Here is a 19,023-nt window from a genome sequence, read left to right as displayed (position 1 = left end):
TTTCTTGGACCTCTATGGCAGACTCCATAGAGATCGCCCTTATATCCCCAGCTGACCATGGATCTCTTACCCTGTACTGCACTTTTCTTTGCCACTGGTTAATCTTGAGTTGCTTCGTGCACTTTGATGATATAGTTTGTAACCAGTACGTGAATAAAGCCTTCTGCTGCCTGACGGGTCTGGTTAGCGCTTCGGAGGGCTGTCAACCAATAAACCAATAAACATTAGAACAACCTCTACACCCATGGAAAACTCATCCTTCAAAGGGAACTACCACACTCGCATTATTCACATTACAAACACTATGCTTGTCAATCTTCCTCTAAACAATCTAATTTGTATCCTGTGGCGGACTTCCTTGTGCAGTGCTCCATTAGTATTCAGGCGTGTGCTATACAATACCCCTACATGTATCCATGCATATTTCATTAAAGCTTCCCGTCACTCTCTTTTCATTGGATGTAAATGTAACCTGCATTAGCCACATTGTAGAAATTATATAATGGTGCATATGCTTACAGAGGCCCAAAGCACACTGATTAGCATCTGATTGCTCTGCGCCTTTTCAGAATACATGGTCTATAGGATGTTGGCTGTAGTTTGACCTATATTGGAGGTGTTGGGTGAGGAGTGCAAGGTTCGATGATATGTTTCAAAACATAGTGCAACGAATCGGTATCAGAACATGAGCATGAGACATATTGCAGAGTGTGAGAAAAGAAATGGCTGTGCATGTGACTTACTTTGTTAAAGCATATATAACCCTTTGTTTACAAGCTTATGTGTTTTAAATTCTTGACTTGTCAGGGGCCTCAGCAGTAATGGTGAACACTGTATGACTTTTGCGAATGCCTGCATTTGAATTTTTGTCAATTCTATTATAATTAAAGTTATTATATATTAAATAGTACACAGGCTACATTTGCATACCTCCCCACCCCCCAACAAAACAGTTCTTGGTTTGCATTTTTTCAGTTTCTAAAAGTAGGAGGTATGGCAAAATCCTGTGCATTTGCAACAAATCCAAAATAAAATGGTAGAAAAAGAAAGTGGAGCTTAAGGGACCATCCACTAAAAAAACTCCATACATTTCTGTTTTGAAGAATCAGTAATTTGTGCAGATTGTTACTAATTTCTCACCCATGATTCCTATGGAAATATTGAAAATAATCTTACATTTATTATGAGGAAATGTTTGCATCTCTGTGACTTAAATGTGTTTCCTTTACCAATATGTACTTCTGATTCCTGTTATTCTTGCGCAGTTTTGAGAATTCACAATCTTCATTTTTTTTTAAATGACAGCTATGTACCTGCATGCAATATTATATATAAAGGCATCTGGAAAACAATAAAAATAATTGTATAACTGAATATCCTACGACACAATCATGAACTCCCACATTGCACTTTATCAAAACTGCAGTCCGCATGTATAAGATTTTACAAAATGTTGCTATTATATCATGTGATATTCGTTGTATGTTGTATATCTTCACTCAGTTTGAAAAACCTCTAGGTTAAGTAATTGTTTTTCTTAATTTTTACTCCTGAGCATAAAAAAGGATGAGTTGAGACTTAAATGTCTGTCCTTGGGGCTCTCAAAGCATGTACCTCTCTGTGGTGGAGGCTGTCTGACCCCCTTTTATTGTTGATATGATTGTGTGATCACTAGAGATAGTTGTCCAGTGGGATCTTGGGGAGAATATAAAGGATGAGAATCTGAACATTTACTGTTTAGAACAATTTTTTTTATTTTTTAAAGTGAATTGAGACAATAAAAATACCAGCACATGCACTAATTGAAGTGTTGCTGATGGTCTGAAAAAAGGAAATTAGCAAAGCAATCAGTGTTGAAAGGGTGCCATAATACCAAGGACAGTGTCCAATAGAGATGGTGAACATTAGTCCGGGCAGTAACGTGTTAAAATTAAGAAACGTTCCAAGGGTTAAGTCACCTGATGTCCACATGGAGCCTGTTAGTCATGGTATCATTGATGTAGTTCTCCCCTAATGTTTTGCCTTCAACCCTCCTGTTTCGCTGATTTTATTTTTTCTGGCTTTAGGACTCTACACACTGAACCAATGCTAACCAGGGCAAAAATGCTTGTGCTGTCTCCTTAAAACATGGTAGAAGTGGTTTAGATCCAATTAGCCTATTTAATTTACTTGTTAAACCCTTAGTAAAGTGGTACGGTGTGCCGAGGGCCTCTAAATTAAATCATACTAGTGGGCCTGCATCACTGATCTGCCACCCATTGAAGAAGTCCTTTAAACATGTCTGAGGCGTGCCATTGCAACCTGTGTGTGCAGTTTTAAATTGCCATGTCGACTGCGCAAAGTGAACCTTTTGCCAGTCCAAAACCTTTTTTTTGGTTACATATGTTTCCCTAGGGTAGGCCCTGAACAGCACAGAGGGCAGGGTGAAAGTGTTTTAAAAAAAGGACGTGTACCTTTAAGATTTTTTTGCCCTAGTAGTAAAAAACTCTTAAATTCGTATTTCTCTACTGCAAAGGCTACCTCTCCCATAGGATAACATTGGTGTTACCTTATTACATTTAATGAGCAGTAACTTCCAATTGGGGACAGGTAGACAGCTTGAGTTTGGTGTCTAAAGAATTGTAAATAAAATACCTCTTTAATGGTAAAAACATATTTGTAGTCCCAATTATGAAAATGCCACTCTGGGAAAGTTGGTATTTTCTTCCACTAACCATTTGGTGCCTGCAACCTGTTCCTTGGTCACATGACTAGATGCATCTGGTGGTTGGTATTTGCGTGTTGTTCCCAGACAGTGAGACTGAGGGAAAATCGATGTTGGCAGGATAGGACACTCTGAGTATCATGAGGTCATCTTCCCAGCCAATGTCCTCCAGCTCACCCATAAGCAATGCAGTTTCTCTTCAGGTTAACCAGTCAGGAGTGACAGTTGTCACATTTCTATAAGTTTCAGAGGTTGCAAATCCCCCCACCGCCAACCCAAGCAGTTTATGCAGCAACACTATATCTTCAAAACCAACAAAGTTGCTCAGGTGCTTCTTAGCCTTCTGCTTGATACAAAAGCATGTTAGAACAGCAGATACACAAAGACCTCCCGTCATATAATTCAAATTCCGACCTTAATTGACTAGATGATTCCATGGAGACCAACATGGTTAGGTCTTCCAAGGTGAAGATGTAAATCAGATCCCATTGTCTGAAATGTCCTCATCAACTCTTGTAGCATTTCACCAGCCTATTGTGGGGGCTCATCTTTATGAGTCTACACTTCTTTCTGGTGATAGTCTGGCTGCTTCCTGTACTTGTAGGCTGCAGTAGTGTTGATGCATTCATTCATTTAGGAAAAATATTTTCAGAATTTGGATAGTGACTTTGCTTTGCAGCCACCCTGAAGGAGCATTTATAGAGATGAAAGGAAAGAAGTGGAATTGTGTTCCAGTGGACAGTGCAGAATAAGTAAATGCAATGGTCATCCTACACCCTTTGTTAACATCCTTCCAGTAGCTTAATTTAAATAAAATCACAGTGAATCATCATTTTTATGTGGAAAATCTTGATCCTTTGATCATTTTACTTTTTGCCCATGTTGCAAGGAATTGATTAAATGCACGGACAACGTTGTGCATTGGAAACAAATAATAGCTTTATTCCATCAGGGTATAAGTTAAAAACATATCTATCCTAATAATTTGAGAATGTTTACTCTGGCTGGGGTGATGCTATACGCAGCTCCTAATGGTTCAAAACCTCAAGATTTAACATAGGAATCAAAAGCAGTTTTTACTTCATCATAAGGTGTTCTTCAGTGACAGCCTAAACCGACATCGTAGTATGAGATCTTGTCTGTGTATGACCGCTAGGACATTTTGAATGAAATAATCCACTGAAATAATGTATCCCATTTTAGCACAACAAGCCACTGTGATTCTATAACCAATAATTACTGTGCACCCCACAAAACATATGTTTGAAGGGGACAAGCATCCCAAAAAGTGAACGCTCAAATAAAGTAATTTTACCTGTAACAGCTACCATTGCAGTTCCATGATGAGTACTGCACATACATGAAGGTTTTCTGCAAGGGATTACTTCGCTTCAATTATTTCAAATCCTGCAAGACATCTCCAAAATGCAATTACAAACTACCTCATACTTAGTCACGATTCTTCATACAACCTGTCCTGTCAGCAACGTTGTGTCAATTTGGATAGAAACAGCTGTTAACCTTTTATTATCAGGAGAGGTCTTGATGCCATTGGTAACTTCCTGAGTGGGGAGTCAAATGCAGAATCCCACCTTACTGCTTTAGTGGGAGTAAGACTCTGCTCCCTGGCTGTCCATGCACACTTACAGTTTAGCCTCCTAAATTAGCTCATTCAAGAAAATGATACTGTTTAACCCCTTCTAAATTGAGGGTGGCTTTACAATTATTTTCTGGAACATTATTGACATTCTTTCTAAAATCGAAGATTTCTATTATATCACATGAATTTACATCAACTGATCACATTTGTTGTTTCCCAAAATCATGGCATCTTACCTAAAGTTTGTGAAGTGTGCTGTATACATAGCACAGCCTATTTCTCATTTTCCCATTTTGACTGACTTTGTTTTAATCTGCAGGAGAACCATTTAACATGTTGTTTCACAAATGCTGTACATTTCGATATGTTGCTTACCAGCAGCATCATAGACTTTATTAGTTGGTAGAAGTACACCCACGTGACTACTCCCTTTAGCCTTGGTGGCTACCTCCCTGTGACGAGGAAGTACATCTATATTGCAGCATCAATTCATAGTACTAGGGTACTGGCATTTTTACCTGCACCTGAACAGGGAGACCGTATACTGGCCCTGTACTGTTTAATATATCATGAGTTGTCCCCCCCCGTTGTATGTGAAGTGTATGGGCTACCAATGGTTTGGTCTCTTCGCCCTGGATTTATACTGCCCTGAAGTGTGTAGAATACTCCATAGTGTGTAGTGGTGGCAGAGCTGTTGTCCTCCCTTCCGCCTGAGCAGCTCTTTCCTTTCCTTCTATAGATTGCATTGTAAAACTAAGTGCATGTACATGGTGTTCACTTCTCATCCACTAAGTGGAGAAAGGTGCATCCTTCTTGCTCAGTAAGTCCGTTCCAGCAGGTGAGCCTGTGACCCAAGAAGAGCAACACTTGAAGGGTGACTGCACCCAAGAGCATGGCCAAAGGTGAGAACCTTATGGTTATGGGTTGACCCCCTGCATCATTTGTTCTGTTCTACATGGAAGGAAAGATTCCAGCAGCAGGACCTGATTCCGCAGAGGTTGCATGGATCCTAATGCCACATAAATAGAGGTGGGCAGAACTTGCAGAGTTTCACTTTGCTGAATTCAGCAGAGTTACAGAAAAATTCTGTGAGATTCCATAGAATTCTGGCAATGGTTGGATAATATGCAGCTCGTGCTGCTTGCTCTGCAATTTAATGCTGGCAGCGCGAGCAACGCTGAAAATCAGCAGGAACTGCTTCATGTGTTGCACAAGAGTGTGAGACCATTCAAGTTGATGTTGCTTCTGTTCGAGTAGAAAATATACTTGAGCAGCAGCAAATCCACTCAAATGCAGTCCTCTGACCGTGACCGCTTGCAAATGCTGTCGACAGCCCACATTAGAAAATCACGCTAGGGGACGCCAAATCTTGCTCATATAATCTGGAGCCTTGCTGGAGAAAAATTCCACCATGTGCCGAATGGCAGTATTTGGGCAGAACTTTGCGTTAAAGAGTAACCCAGAGTGACCAAAATTCTGTCAATTCCGTGGACAGAACTGACTATTTCACCCACTGGTACAAATAAACAGAGTGAGTGCTCGCCTGTGGCAGGGTGCTGCGGACCTGCAGCACACAACAAAGAAAAAAGGCGCATTAACATGATCGGGCCAACTTTAAATTTAAGTGGTCACTTGGTAGAGAGTTCAGTTGCCACAGTACTGGACATGTGAAGACCCCTTTGCCTTATTCAGTGTTCACCTTATACTTTAAGATGTACAGCACACCTGTGTAGAGGAAGGCTGAGACTAGGGTCATAATCTTTGGTAACCTTCCTTGAATAAGTATGAAATATACCCCACGACAAAAGATAAGACTTTTTGCTGAAGGAAGCCTTAAGTAAGGGGATTGATTATACTGCCTGGTGAGTGAAAACCCACTTGCTCAGACTAGGTAAGGTCGCAGCTATTGAGAGCGGAGCCGCCTGCAGATCATATGCTTGAACCTGCTGCTACATCTGCTTTCCCCCAAGCATCTGAAGGCCCACATGGCTTTTTCTGCCACTGCATCTGTGTTCCCTGGACCGGCTCACGAAGCGAGCGAAAGTCTGTGTGACTTGTGCCCATTGCTGCTTCTCATTTCCCTAAGCAGCTGGATTCGAGCATGAAGGCTGGTGTGTCTTGTATCGCTGGTGTCCCGTTGAAGAAGAACTGAGGCCCAATCGCTGGTGTCCCGTTGAAGAACTGAGGCCCACATACCTCTCTGACCAACGCTCTGTGACTGCTTAAACCTATGCTTTTAGATTCTTAGATTAAGGGCTGAGGATTTATGACATACTTCTTGAAATTTCTAAGCATGTTCTACCCTCAAACCACCATCCAAGACCTCACTACTCCCTAAAAATGAAAGCTTAAATAAGAGATACTTGGCATTTCGGTTAGATCACAGTAGGTGTATTTCAAAGGTTTCCAGCAGTAGTTGTCACGATTGCCTACTTTTTTTGCAGTTTTATATAGCGCAAACTCGACCCGAAAGTATTGGAGCACTTTATATGAGCACCAGTTACGTTACACAAGGACATATTTATTTTTGGGTGGCACAGGGAGAGTAAGTGATTTGCCCAGAATCACAGGATGCTGAGCAGATACCGAGGCTCGAACCTGGTTGACCAGCTCCAAAGTCAGCAGATTAGGCCATTACACTAGTTACAAAACCTCTGAAACCACCACTGCCCATTATTCTTGGCAGCTATCAAAGGCAGTGACTTGCCCTGTGCGGTGATGTGCCCATGGCATGGTAATGAATCATGACGCCTCATGAGTGCGTGCCCCCCTGCTGCTCACTAGTCTTGCCTGGTTTCATGAACATTAATGAATTATGCCGGCCGTCATTGTTTTGACTGCTCACACAGGCTGGCAAAGTGACCAAGCACGTAAGAGCACGATCTCAAATTTAGCAACCACAATGAAATAACATATAAAACAAGCATTTGCAATGCAACGGGTCTCACATTTGCTCGAGTTAGAGGTTTAGCGTTGTAAACTCCTAACCAGACTTTTCTTGCCACATAAATTGAAAGAAAAAAACAAGCGTGATTGCACTGAAATTGAAAAACAAAAAAACAAGCGCATTCGCGCTGCGTGGAAAATAAAAAGATAAAGTATTGCAGAAACCAGGCTGAAAACTTGGAGCCTAGTATGTTTTCAGTAGTTGACATGGGCGTGACATGGGCTTGGTTAAAAGCCCCAAGAGATATTACAACAGAGACGCTGGACCCTAAAAACAGTAATGCTGGCCTACACTGACCCACAACGCAACTTCCTACCTGCCTGTCCGTCCTCGCTCAAGCCGTAAAACTTGTGTGATTTACCGTATAATTGTATTTGATCCATGAGCTAGACTTCCGGCAGCATGAAACGCTGGTTTATCCAGTGATGTTTCTGCGAATGCGCTGCGTTTAATTTTCCGCTACGTGGCTGCGTCTTTGTGTGTGAAAACGTCGCATAGTACATGTGCTGTGCGTCAGTGTGTGAAAACAGCCTGCTTAACCACAGACGGATAATTTCGCATTTTAGTGGAGGACAACGTGGAGTTTCAAGACTCCTCTCTCTAAGGCCGCCTTCTAGCGACAGCTGCTGTCTTTGACAGTGCCCCTTTTACTGCTGCACTGAGATCCGGAGGACTGTTTGTTTGTGTTTGATTGACTCTTCTGTTGTATGACGCGAACTCAGTATGCTACAGTAATGTTTCTCTCCCTCCCTTCAGGCCCAGGCCAGCTTCCCAAGCAGCATTGTTCCCATTCATATTTTAATTAGACGGGATGGAGTTCAGAATTGGAAATTAAGTTATGGGAATATACACCAGCGCTGCAATTAAAAATTGTGTGGGTGAATAAGCAAACATAATGTATTCTGGGAGTTGTATTCAGGACCATCGCGGTATTTGGGGACAAAAGCTTCCCCATACAATTATGAGGCAATGGAAAGTGTCTGCGCCATTTAACAGTTTCTCAAAATAAGAAGCACAATGAAAATTAAGCACCGGCGGCCCTGTTTTGGAGGTAGCTATGCAGGGAACTTTAATGCATATTTAATCGGCCCCCCTCCCAAAATTGTACCAGCCATGTAAGCATTTGGCGATTTCCCAAGGTCTGTTAATAATGTAATGGAAACAATTCTGAATAAAAGCACACTGCGTTTCGAAAATAATTACATTTTCAAACGTCCTTTTTTTAAAACCTCAACGATTCATTTTCATTTGCATATGCTAGTAGCATTCTATACTGTGTTTCATACCCGATTTTCAGTCTTTGGGACCTTACTAGTTATGTGCACTCATTGCCTTCAAAGCAATCTGAAAACATGGCCTAAAACGACAGGCCCCCACCCCACTTGGTTTGTATCCCTGGATGTTTGCTTTCTACATAAACTCACCTGACTTTTTTTGGTATTTTTCTACGTCTCATGATTGTAAGTCCAGGATAATTTCCACAGTGCACCCGGATGTCAGGGCGGGTTTCTTAAGAAACGGACTTGGGGTGTTTTTATTTCCTGGACCGTTCGCCTTCTAGGGGTGACCCTTACAGCCACAGACAGACAACCGCAGGGAACTGCGTGTGAGGGGGCCTTAATTCCGTCACAGAGAAGGAACTGGAGTTGTTCTTCCAGTATTTTTCTGTTATTGCTCTTTTGTTGTTAAGGGGGTTTGAGGGTAAAATGTGTCCAGGATATTGGTCCGGATAATAGGGAAGCGAAAAGTCGACCTTGCACACTGTTCCACGAGTTTCCACCATCGAGGGCTTGCTGAACCGGGCAGTAGGGGTGGTTTCTAAAGAGGTCAAGCTGGCTGAAAGAACTATGGGTGACCTTCCCTTGTCTCCCTCCGCCTTCCTCCGCTCTGGGCCTGCAGCCTCTACCTTTTATGCGGACAGTCTGGAAGCACTTAGTGATGACACTGGGGTGTGGGTCGCCCTGGAGGGACCTGTATCTTTTTCTGTGGTAAGGCAGGGGAGGGCAGCAGAGCAAGGACCATCGCCTGCACGCATGAACGTAAGTTAACCAAAATGCTAGGGGTAGTGGAAGAGACATCACATGCCCTTTGACCTTCAGTTTCACTCACATGCTTATACCTACACATACATTCACACTTACATGCACTCTCTCACGTAAACATACACTCATTTGCAAGTATGCACACAACATACATTTAATAGCATTTTTTTTTTTTACTTACCTCAACTACCTGGGAAAATCATATTCCAGCTAATTATGCTCCATTTTCTCATACACTAATAGTGAATAATGAATCTTTATTCACTATTAGTGTAGGAAAAATCAGAGAGAAAACAAAGCGAATGGAGTCCCAAACAACATCTATCTTGACTAGTTACTGATGTGTTCTTGACACTGATTTGCCACCTCTGAGGTCAGGGGTCACAAAGGCAGTGCCAGGGGTCGCATGGGCCAAGCCAGGGGTCACAGTTGAGACTTCTGGTGACCCCCCTAAATGACGTCCATGCCTGCACCCTCTAGCCCTCTTGCTAGGGGGACCAGATTTTGAGGAGCAAAAACCGGGACAGGTCAGACATAAAAGAAGGACTAAAGACATTACTCTCACTTTTATCTGGCCTGTCCCGTTTTTTTGCGTAGCTTTGTGAATGTGTGCCTATAAATGTGTGTGTGTGTGCCTGTACATACATATATATATATATATATATATATATATATATATATATATACACACACCCACACATATATACACACACACTTACATGACTGTCTATATAAAATTAGCTATGGCTTGACTTCCCACTCTGCACCCCCAACCCGCTCCCACCCACCTCTCTCAGCTCCCCGCTTCGTCTCTCTGTTGGGAGCAGACAGGGGACTGTGTTGCCTGACAGTAACAGATAAATTACTTTAATTATTTCATACTTTGTAGGCCTCTTTAACTTTTGCTTCCCTAGATGATCTGACCTTTGTCCCAAAAACCGGGACATTTATTTAATAATCTGACCTTTGTCCCAAAAACCGGGACATTTATTTAAAATTGAGAAGCGTCGGGACAATGGGACAATCCTCTAAAAACCGGGACTGTCCGGGGAAATCCGGGACGTCTGGTCACCCTACCTCTCGCTAGCCCCAGGTGTAAGCATAGGAGGCATGTGGTTGCCTCTAATCAGAGGTTATTGTCAGCCTGTTTGGCGGTTCAAACTGAGTTACAGTGCCTCCGCCCTCAAAACACGGACCTCCTTAGTGAGAGTCATTTGTTAGAGCTTCGGAAATTGCTTAATGACAAACTGGATCCGATCCTTGCTAGATAATACTCAATTAAAAATCAAGTATCCTCCTTGCAGGACCTAATCACTAAGGGCAGTGCCCAGGAGGGTGAGGTTCGCACTTTAACAGTTCCAGCGTCCTATGCTAGGCCTGCTGCAGATCAAATCGACTGCCTTTGTCTCTCATCTAAGGACCTGCCTCCTCCAGGGTGCAATGTGCAAAACTCGTAATGCATTAGACCGGACCTTTCAGCCTAAGTGGCTTCTGGTGATAGGGTTAGATCTGAAGTAGTGTCCCCTATCCCCTTCCCTAAGTAACAGGGTGGTCTTGGGGAATGTTCTTCCACGGCTTAATTCTTCACCAGAGCCCTTTGAAGAGCTAAACAATAAGGTTGTACATTGGTTAACATAGCATTCTGATATGGGGATGGACACTTCCAATTCAATCCTTATGGTTGGGAGGGTGGGCTGGGGATTGTGTGGTGGTTACCTTTAACCAACTCTCCATCCCCGCACATATCTTGGCTTCGATGAGCTCTTCTGGGATCCTCAATTCATCCGATATTTTAGCCCCCCCAATCAACTAATTTTACATGCCGGAAAAAGTTTGTCACCCTCCTCCCCCATGGTTTCTGGTATGGCGTAGGAGAAACCCCAAAGGCAGCCCTTGCCTAGTTTCTAAAGGTCCGTTGACCCCGAGTCTTTCAAATAGGTTTGCTCCACTAATTAATCTTGAATCCTGTGGCTGACTGAGTTCTCCTGGCCCCATACCTTCACCTACCTCCACTGTCCCTCTTCCAGTTGACAATTTGCAGGCAAATCAGGTGGCTTTGAAGCTACTGTTATGGAGTATTGCAGGATTCTTTGCTAAGTATAAAGCTCAATTGTGGTTAGTATTTGTAAGGGGTTATCAGATCATTTGTCTTCAGGAAACTTGGGAGGTACAGAATACTTTTTTTTCTAGAGAGTTACAAAATCTTTTTCTCTCCAGCTACGCCCGCAAGGGTGGGGGGTTGATTATTTTTGTTGATGTGGAATTATGTGGACTTGATAGGGATCTAGAATGGGACATGGGTGTGTTACAAGGATTGAGGTTGGTGGGCCTGGGTGTTCCTCTGCTAGTATTGATCAACTTCTATAACACTCAGGTTGGTCAGATTAGAGTTCCCAGTTTTCACGCGTTGTGAACTATTTTGGATTCACTGTGAAAACAGAGCCCCAAGAGGAAGATGATTGTACTTGTGGGGGATTTCAACTGACATCTGTGTAATTGCTCCCTAGCTACAGGGAGTTGGTCACTAAATGCACACTGAATGATGGGCTCCACTTGGTTCATAACAGGGAGGGATTTGAGCTTCCATCTATTTTGAAGTTAATGATCTGCATCCTGGCCCCTCAGCGTCTGTGCGGTTCACCCAAGGAGTTGGTCACTCGTGATCCTTCCCTACAAGCAGAGGTATTCTCTAAGGGTGCATTCTTGTGCCTTTTCTGTTCACCGCTTATATAAATGGTCTTAAGTAATCCCTTCTTTCTGTTCAAGTATATTATCCCATAGTAGGTGCTAAGTCACTACCGGTGTTGCTCCACGCTGATGATGTGGTCCTTATGGCGCGTACAGCAGTAGGTTTGCAGCTTCTCTTAGATAGATTTGTATAATTTATGGGGTCTTTGGACTTGGCTGTTAACTTCACCAAGTCATTCGTAATGGTTGTAGGCCCACATACCACAAGATCTAAGACATTTAAGGTGAATAATCACATTCTGTCCAAAGTTTCCCTGTTTTGGGGTACTACTTGCTCTTTCAAATAATTGGAAAACCCTGCTTGAAGACAGATGATCAGTGTTACGTGGGGCCACGGGTTGTGTAGGCTGGGCTCCTGGTTGCTACGCAATTTTCTTAAGAGCTATCAGGCCAAATGTGTGTCACAGGCGCTATATGGCAGTAAAGTCTGGGGTTAAGAGAGAATTAACACTCTTCAGAGTGTGGAAAATCAATTTTTAAGACAATTGGTGCAGATTCCACTTAGTACACCTGCTTTTGTAGTGCATGAAAAATTAGGTATTCGATGTCTAGTGGACATTGCGGCCTTTAGCCCCCTTTTATGTTCGATTAAGATCTGGGCTAGGGAGGGTCTCAATCTCAATAGAGGGATACTACTGAGCCTTGAGAATGCACATAGAATCCCCTGGCTGGCTCTTGTGTAAAAAAGTTACTGCCATGATAGGGAGAGCAAACATATTCACCGATCCACAATTGTAGTCGCTCTCAGAATTGAAAAGGGTGAAACCCCTGTTCCTAGAGCATGGTAGGCTTGCTCAAGAGCAGACCAAGTTGATTAAACCCACCATGTGATACTGCAACAAGCAGGACATTGTGGTGTCATGGGTTCTGTACCAGAAACAGAGTATATTCTACCTGTGGCTGGACCTTCAGTAAATTTCCCTGTGGGTCAATTACTTGGTCGGACCCCTCAGTGCTAGAGCAGACAAGCTCACCCGGTGGCATCTGGCTGTCCACATTTGGAGGTAATTCAAAGTGTCTTCACCCAGTTGGATGGGTCTTAGATCTTTTCACCACCACAGAGAATACTTACTATTGCACCTTTACTCCCTGGAGTTCCTGCATCAAGGTTCCTTGAAGGATGCATTCTGTCTTCACTGGGATTCTGGTATTCAGCATGTGTTTGCCCCTCTGCTGTTAATTACCGATTTCTGGGAACATTCAAACAAGACCAAGTGCAGCTCATTCTGATAGGCCCGAACTGAGATTGGTGAGTCAGGTACTCCAATGGGCTTAGTATGAACCTTTGCCTTCCCTTACTTCTATACCCAGCAACAAAGCAAGAGAACAGAGTTCGTCACCTGATTCGCCACAAAGTACATGTCAATAGGTAGAAAGTGAGCAGAACCAGTTTACATGTTTTGACTTAACTTGAGAAGTGGCAAATGATTTCTGCTCCTGTCCATCCATAAAGTTGATCTATTCTGTCAGCGGGCAAAGTTTGTGACCTTCTGCTAGTATTGTGAGGTTGGTCTGCTTTAGGTATAGCTTTCTGATGAAATTTTGTTTGTTTTGTCCTTAGCGCAACAAAGCTTTGTTGTGGGACATCAAAGGTTACTTGTCGGCCCTTTTGACTTTGCTACATTAGCATAATCAGCACCCCTTATTTAACTCGCCAATTTTGATGTTTTCTTTTACAGGGGCTTAGAAGTTTGTTCTTTCCTGAACTTCTGTTTGGACCGCAAAGGGCTATACATTTATTATTACATTCTTACTATGTGTTGGACCTGGCCCTTTTTTAAGGCTTATCCCCAAACCTTTTGGCTTCTTCATCCTATTTTATTCTGACCTGTTTTTGTTGGTTTAGGACTCTGGGCACTTTACCAATGCTAACCAGTGCTAAAGTGCATATGCTCTGTCTAAAATGTATTGGTGATTGGTTTCTCCATGATTGGCATATTTGATTTACTAGTACGTCCCCAATACAATGCACAGTTTGTGTCCAGGGCCTGTAACTCGAAACCTACTAGTGGGCCTGCAGCTCTGATTGTGCCATTCACCTTAGTAGCCATGTAAATATGTCTCCGGCATGCAATTGCAGTGTCCATGTGTGCATTGTTATGATGCCATTTTGACCTGGGAAGTGCACCCACTTGCCAGGCCCAAACCTTCCCTTTTACTACATGTGAATCACCCCTACGGTAGGCCAAAGGCAGCCCCATGGGCAGGGTGCAGTGTAGTTAAAAGATAGGACATGTACAGGTGTGTTTTATACTTCCTGCTAGTGAAATACAGCTGAATTCGTTTTTCACTATTGCAAGGCCTATCTATCCCATAGGGTAACATAGGGATTGCCTTAAAATATATTTTGAGTGTAATTTCCCATTGGCAGCAGATAGAGAGTTTGGGGTCTCTAAACTCACAATTTAAAAATACATATTTTGGTAAAGTTGGATTTTGAATTAAAAGTTTGAAAATGCCACTTTTAGAAAGTGGGCATTTCCTTGCTTAACCATTCTGTGCCTCTGCCTGTCTGCTGACTACACGTCTGGGCCAGGATGATTGTTGGGCTGTTTGTGCATTCGCTCTAGACAGTCACACAAAGGGAACTGGGATGTGCCCAGCATGTACTGATGGCCCATCACCAGTCTAATGGGTTTTCCTGAGCTAGAGTAGTGGGAGGAGCTGACACATGCACCTGAATAGGGCTGTGCCTGTCCTCACAAAAAGCTGTGCCCAACCCCCTGCAGTGTATCTGGGGCCAGGGCAGAAAAAGGCAGGGTCTTGTGCACTAAAAAGACTTCTATTTGAAGTCTGCCTACTTCAAAGGCAGAAATCGGTATAAGGACTGGAGCTCCGACACCATGCAGTTAGAATCCTTGTAGATTGAAAAAATTCTGCCAGGCAAAAGAGCTGGACGCTGTAGGAGGTACTACCAACTCTGCCTGTTGGGTTGTTGTGCTGGCATGCTGCTTGCTTTTTCTGTCCTGGGAGTGAAAGGACTGAACTTGGCTTTCTACCTCTTGCTTTCAAAGGTTCTCCAATGTCTTGGACTGAGCTTGCCTCCTGTTAAGTTTCAGGTACATCAAAGACTTCACCTGCCAGCGCCTAGGCTCACTTGCTGAGTGTCCTGACTTGTCAGGTGGTGTCAAATCCAGTTCCTGGGCCCTTGGAAGTGAGTCTAGTGCAACAAGGAAGAAACTAGTGCATCCATTTTGAGAACAACTTTGGAACTGGTGCAGCTGTCTGACCCCCACACCGCTGCCTGCGCTGGAGTCGTGGTCCCCACTGACCGCAACGACTGTGACCTACAGCACAGGCCTGAGGCTGCTGCAGTGCCTCCAAAGTCCTGCCACAGCATGATTCCAGAGTGCTGTGTCACAGACATCCATGGCACCCGACTTGACTCTGCCGCAGCTCCTGTAGCCTCGTGGTGTGATCACGACACAGCAAAATCAACACCTCGTGTCTTGACCTGCTGGATTCATCAACCCGACCTTGTTGTAAGGAACCAATGCCTCACGGCCAATGCAGCGTCACTTCCCCTGCAGCCGCAAGGAACCTATGCCTGATCTCCCCTGCCTAACAGTAAGGAACCAACGCCTCACCTCCCCGGTGGCAGTAAGGAACCAAATCCTCACTGGCTCCAGCGACACTCCCCTATGCGACTCTGTGCAACATCAGTGGCAATGGCCATTTCATGGGCCAGGAGGGGTCAGTGAGCTTCAGTCTCTTTTGGTCAAGCCTCTGTATACCAGATTTACCCAGACAAAACTTTGCTTCAGATGTGTGCCTCTTTTCTCCTGCAGGTAGACAATCCTTTTCATGTCAGGTAGAAAATGACGCTGTCCAAATTTTTCACCCCACCTCATCCCTCTGAGGAGGAGAACTAGCCTGAAACCAACAAGAGCTCTTCCTTTCTACATCGATCACACCAAGAACATCAGTTGGACAACCAACTCTTCATGAAACAACAACAATCATCCTGGCCCAGACGTGTAGTCAGCAGACAGGCAGAGGCACAGAATGGTTAAGCAAGGAAATGCCCACTCTTCAACAGTTTCACCGGACCGAAAAAGGGCAAAGCGGTGCGCCAACAGTCCATCTCTCAAAGGATTCTACACAACATTAGGATCGGTTACGAATTAGCTAAAAAAACAGCCCCCTGAGGGCTTGCAAGCTCATTCTACCATGGCTAAGGCTGCTACCACTGCTTTAGCATGCCAAATACCTGTTCTGGACTTCTGCTAAGCTGCAACATGGGCGTCCCTCCACACGTTCGGGAACCACTGCTTGGACAGTCACATCCATCGGGACGAGCATTTTACCTTTTCCATTTTCCATTTCCTTGCTTGAGCCATTCGCAGTACCCCCCTTCAGAGAAGTATTGCTTCAATATCTATTGTAAGGTGAGGAACTTGTAGTTAGAAGTCTCTATCAGAAGAACAAGTTACTTCCCTTCAGTAATGCTTTTTCTGTTAGAAACACTATCTAACTGTAGGTTTCTCACCAACTCTACCATCCCCCCGCCCGGCGACATGGGCTCTTCTCCCTAACATACTGTTAGATTCTGCACACTGGTCAAACACTTAGACTAACGTGGCTCCATGTTTTAGTCCAAAAATGGCCATGAAAGAAACTAATGTCAGTGCGCCGGGGTGTCGCCTATATAGGTACAACACACGTCACTTCCGACACGGATTACGCAGATTCAGAGCTGATCAGTGCCACCTATGGGTGCACAGAAGTACAGCCCAAGATTTTTCGGATCCAGTTTGACTCCTAAGGAATATTATAAGGTGAGGAATTGCAGTTAGACGGAGTCTCTACCATAAAAGGTTTTACAGAAGGTAAGTAACTTGTTCTTTTGTGTCTTCTGTGTTTGTTGATTTTATAACTGTTGTAGGCTTGATATGCACTCCATTGGAGTGATCTGTATCATACAGTTTACACCACATTGAATATTGTACAGCATTATGCTACAGCTCAGAGTTGCAACCTTCCATTTACTATAGCAGTCCACCCATGAGCAGCAGAGGTATTAGTGTAGTGCAGGCAGTGTCTAGAAGCCAGGCTCTCTAGAGATAGCTATGGATGAGCAGTCAAGGCTTATCTAGGAGTCATGCAAAACTCATGCAATACTACTGTAGTCACACAGTACTCAAACACATTAAAGAAAATACTCATTATTACAAAAATAAAGATACTTTATTTTGGTGACACGAATACCAAAAATACCATAGAGACTATACTCTCTAAGGAGGTAAGTAATACACAAAATATATACACTAGTATGCAGAAATATGCATAAAACAGTTAGAAAATAGTGCAATTAGTGAAAATCACAATAGTTAGAAATGGGCCTAGGGAGAGCACAAACCATATACAAAGAAAGTGGATTGCGAACGTTGGTCCCCCACCTAGGCAAGTGTTGTGTGTAGAGGGGAGCTGGGAGTACTAGAAAAGCCCAAAGGTAAGTATCACAACCCAACCAACTGACCAGGAAAGCAGGAGTAAATCACAGTAACTTTCCCAGAACACACACACCCACACAGAAACGAGAAGAAGAATTATGTAAAACCCAGAAGAGACTGCAAGAGACCAACAGTGGAGTTCTGGGCAAGAAGACCTGTGGAAGAAGGGGACCAAGTCCAAGAAGCACAGAAGACTCCAGGAAGAGCCTGAGTCCCTGCTAACCCGGAATAAGGTGCAAAAGGTGAACCACAAGAGATGAAAAGTCAGCACTGCACTCCAGAGGACAAAGTTGGGTTCCTGAAGGGTGCAAGTGATCTCCCACGCCAGATGGAGGATTGTGGTTGGGTTTGCGTTGTTGGAGTCTTCCAACAAGCCTTGCCACATGCAAAACTCGCGATTAGCAGAAAATGGCGCTGCCAGGGACCAGGAAGGACCAGGTGGACTCTACCCAGGAGAGGGAGTCAGACGGGGTCCTCAGCAACTCAGAGAGCCCACAGAAGATGAGGCAGTGCACACAGGAGTCCCACAGCATGAAGACAAGAAAGTTGCAGAAGAGGCCCACTCAGCACTATGACAAAGGCTCCCACACCGCTGGTTCTCTGACATCCAGTCCGTAACTCTCTTTAGACACTGACTGAGCCGCGGCTTGGTTGAGTTCGGAGCAGGATTCAGTGCATAATAATTTGGGCATCATCAGCATAAAACACAAGATCCAGACCAAATGAGTGGACAGTCTCTGCAAGGGGATGGACGTAAATATTGAAAAGCGTGGGACTAAGGGATGATCCCTGAGGCACCCCACAAGTCAGAGAAAAAACCTCTGAAGAATAAGTTTCCTCACATACTTGGAAGCTCCTATCCTCCAAAAAGGCTTTTAGCCATTTTGCTCCCCAATTCCTATTTCATTCAACCTTTGTATAAGGATGGAATGGGGGACCTTATCAAATGCCGCACTGCGGTCCAACATGAGCAGTGCGGCCGTACCACTCCACCTTAATTCTTATGTAACGGCCAAAAGGGTGGTCTCAGTGCTGCTCCCCTGTCTAAACCCTGTTTGTGTAGGGTTGAGAATGTTACGAGTTTCTAGAAAATTAGACATGTGCTTACTAACATGTTTTTCTAAAATTTTGCTTGCCAATGAGAGAAGTGAAATTGGTCTATAGTTTTCAAGCATTATTGGGTTTGCTGAAGGTTTTTTCGGAAGAGGTTTAACTGTTGCTTGTTTTCATACTTCAGGAATTGTTCTGCATTCTAAAGAGTGATTCAAGACTTCTAGTATCTGGCACAATAAAGTGCTTCCACCATTTAACAGCGCATTAGGTGGAGCAGGATCCAGGGATAACCCTGACTTAATCGGTTTCAAGATTGCTTCCATGGAGTCAAGGTCGACTGCTGGGAAAAAAATTAGAGAGTTATCATTTCCCCTTCGTGTTATCTCTTCGTTAGTAATGTCACCTTTTGATGTTGGAATGGAGAGTGACTTAATGATATTTCAAATTTTATTTTGGAAAAACTCAGCAGGCATATT

At 43.7% G+C, this 19,023-nt stretch overlaps 1 protein-coding gene across 3 annotated transcripts in view; it reads left to right on the top strand.

Annotated features, from left to right (window-relative positions):
* ASCC1 (activating signal cointegrator 1 complex subunit 1) overlaps positions 1 to 19,023 on the top strand; it is a 725,998-nt gene that overhangs the window by 440,369 nt on the left and 266,606 nt on the right. The window lies entirely within an intron of this gene.

Source organism: Pleurodeles waltl, chromosome 6 (genome assembly GCF_031143425.1).
Source record: "Pleurodeles waltl isolate 20211129_DDA chromosome 6, aPleWal1.hap1.20221129, whole genome shotgun sequence".
In the NCBI taxonomy this organism is placed as follows: Eukaryota; Metazoa; Chordata; class Amphibia; order Caudata; family Salamandridae; genus Pleurodeles; species Pleurodeles waltl.
Note: the sequence above shows the minus strand (reverse complement) of the source record. Positions and strands in the feature narration are given on the sequence as shown.